At 51.8% G+C, this 2668-nt stretch overlaps 1 long non-coding RNA gene across 1 annotated transcript; it reads right to left on the reverse strand.

Annotated features, from left to right (window-relative positions):
* Positions 1-689: 689 nt before the first annotated feature.
* LOC146789380 (uncharacterized) lies at positions 690-1583 on the reverse strand. The gene is made up of 2 exons (XR_014969794.1): positions 1165-1583; positions 690-913 (listed from the first exon to the last, which is right to left on the reverse strand). It is a non-coding gene; the product is annotated as an uncharacterized LOC146789380 (long non-coding RNA).
* Positions 1584-2668: the final 1085 nt, after the last annotated feature.

Genomic DNA, 2668 nt, shown 5'->3' on the forward strand with positions numbered 1-2668 from the left:
CAGAGAGTGAGAGAAGAGAGGGGGAGAGAGAGAGAAGAAGGGAGGGAGAGAGAGAGAGAAGAAGAGAGGGGGAGAGAGAGAAGAAGAGAGGGGGAGAGAGAAACAGTGCCACACCTGTGCATCCAGGCCACACTGCTCACCTGCTGCCACCGGTGTGTCTCCAACCACGTGCAGGTATGTATCGCAGTTCACCAGGTCACACATCTGAGTCAGAGCTGCCAGCTGAAACAGAGTCCAGATACATGACTTGCACAGTACACACACCTGCACAAGACAACATTGCCTGCCCGTCCATGCACCCAGGCAGAGGCACCCCAACCCCTCCCGCCACCCATTGGAGCATGCCCGTCCATGCACACCCAGGCCTCACTGCTCACCTTCTGACACCGGCGCGTAGACGGGAGGTCCCACCACGTGCCGCTGCAAGCCACAAGCCCGGGCCCGCGGACATAGCACCCTCCACACCATGCAGCCACGCACCGCAGGCCAACAGGTCTCACGTTTGGTGCTGGGTCTTGATTACTCCATGGCAGAGGACATACCAGTATACCCGGCACCATCGCAGACTGCAACCCGCTCAGCCCAATGGGTGCCACTAACTCTGGGATGCCGGAAGCGGCCAGAAAAAGGGCGATGTCTCACCCCAACCGGACGCACAGCATACATGAAGCATAACGCTGATGCCAAAGTAACCATCATCATGATTTTTATTCAAATTTCTTCAAGCTTAATCAATTTCATCCATAGTATTTCTCGTCACATGAGAGACATCTTATGTATTTTAATCCTTGTCAACTGCAAACATGCCATTCCTGGCCTTATTTTGTAGCGCGGTACATAAGTATTGCCCATTCATTGATCCAAATCACCCAATGCATTTCGGGCCTCCATTCGGCCCTTCGTCAGGGGTACTCTACAATTTAAAAAACATAATTATCAGAACGTGCCTTTAAATCAATACACCGCATCTATATCTGTGTTGAATTGTACTACTTATACCTTGTATACGTTAACGTTTTCCCGCTAAAAGTAACTCTGGAGTTACCCCTAAATTGATGCCCACACCCACCTAAACAATCCCCACATTCAAACCCTTCAATTTATATCCCCATCCAGTTGCAAAACACCCCTTCAAAAGCAAACCTAATCACCCCAAGCCTTTACCTTCTGAATCAACCTCCATGAACGCCACTCGGTTCAAACGCAAACCTCCGTGTGTTACATGCTTCCCTGAATCTGTGTTTTTATCACATGTGCTCGATTATGACCCTCCTCCTTTTCGTAGCTTTCTTCGTTAACCCTATGTCTCCCTCTGTATTAGACGAGCACCTACATGTACCTCAACAGTTTTTGATAATTCATTTAAAGCATCAACATTTGTTTCTCAAAAAGTAACCTCCCTGATAATCTTATGGCACACAAATTGACCCCACTCTTGTAAATCTGTTGTTTGTAATATTTACCGGAAGACTAATCGACTACATGTCCCACAATCCCTTGCTACTGCCCACCTGAAGTGTAACTACGCTTTGTTTGTCTAACTCATTAATCTACTCTTCTCCCGTGCTACGCATCAATCCTAGTTACCCCGCCCACCCTATGATGACACCAAACGTTAATCTTATACAGTTCCATATTTAGAATGCGGAAGCGGCGCCACGTGGTGGTAGGCCCGCGCTGCCCGCTGGCTCTGGCCTACACTGTGGTCCAGCAGGGCACACAAAACCTGAGCTGTCCGGACCTCCGGGACAGGGCATCATCACAGGCAGCACACCCACTCAGCAGCTTATGCTTCGAGTGCCACCAACCCTGTGCAACCCCAGTCAGCACCATGTGGTGGCAAGCCCGTGCTGGCCGCAAGGCCTTGGGTGCCACTAACCATGTGCAAGCCCAGTCAGCACCACATGGCGATAGGCCCGTGTCATGCACCAGGCCTCAGATGCACCAACCCTGTGCGCAACAACTCATGGGCCCTTTATGAATGAGAAGCGTGGAGCGGCCGCCATCCAGTCACCACTGGAAAAGGGGAATGTGACGTCATCGGCCCCTTATGTTGGCGGAGTCACATGGCCAGTGTTGCCTGTGCCGGATGGGTGTGGTGTGTGTGCAAACCTGCCCTCACAGAGTGGCTGTGACATGCTGACGACTAGACCAGTGACCTGCACACCACCAGCGAGTATGCCTGCGATGGGTAGCAATGATGGCCTCCCCTCGGTGTGTCATCGGAGTGGTCGGGCCTGCCGTACACCGATCCAATGCAGGGATTGCCACAATGACTCAGGCGTGGTCCAGTCCATGTCCAGACAAGGAAGTGACTGATGCGTGTGTCCCTGTTGTAGTGTTCACGGGACAAGGTACACAAAATGCAATGCCACACCCTCTGACTTGCATCCCACAGGATGAACATCATTGACGCAAGGGAAGGCACTGTCCCCACATTCATCCACACATCCATACCTTAATGATGTAAGACATGACACAGCAGTGCGTCACTGGATGTTTATTTGCACATCCAGTGCAGTTATGCAGCTGGAGCGGTACAGGGCAATACCGAGCACACTACACAATGTGGGCTCGTGGAGGGCCAGCCAGAGTCCATCCGGGGATGACATGTACTGCGGAAGAGGAAGGGTACAGTCCGCAGTCTGTCAGCCGTGTTATTGGTCGT

Source organism: Triturus cristatus, chromosome 10, assembly GCF_964204655.1.
Source record: "Triturus cristatus chromosome 10, aTriCri1.1, whole genome shotgun sequence".
Taxonomy (NCBI): Eukaryota; Metazoa; Chordata; class Amphibia; order Caudata; family Salamandridae; genus Triturus; species Triturus cristatus.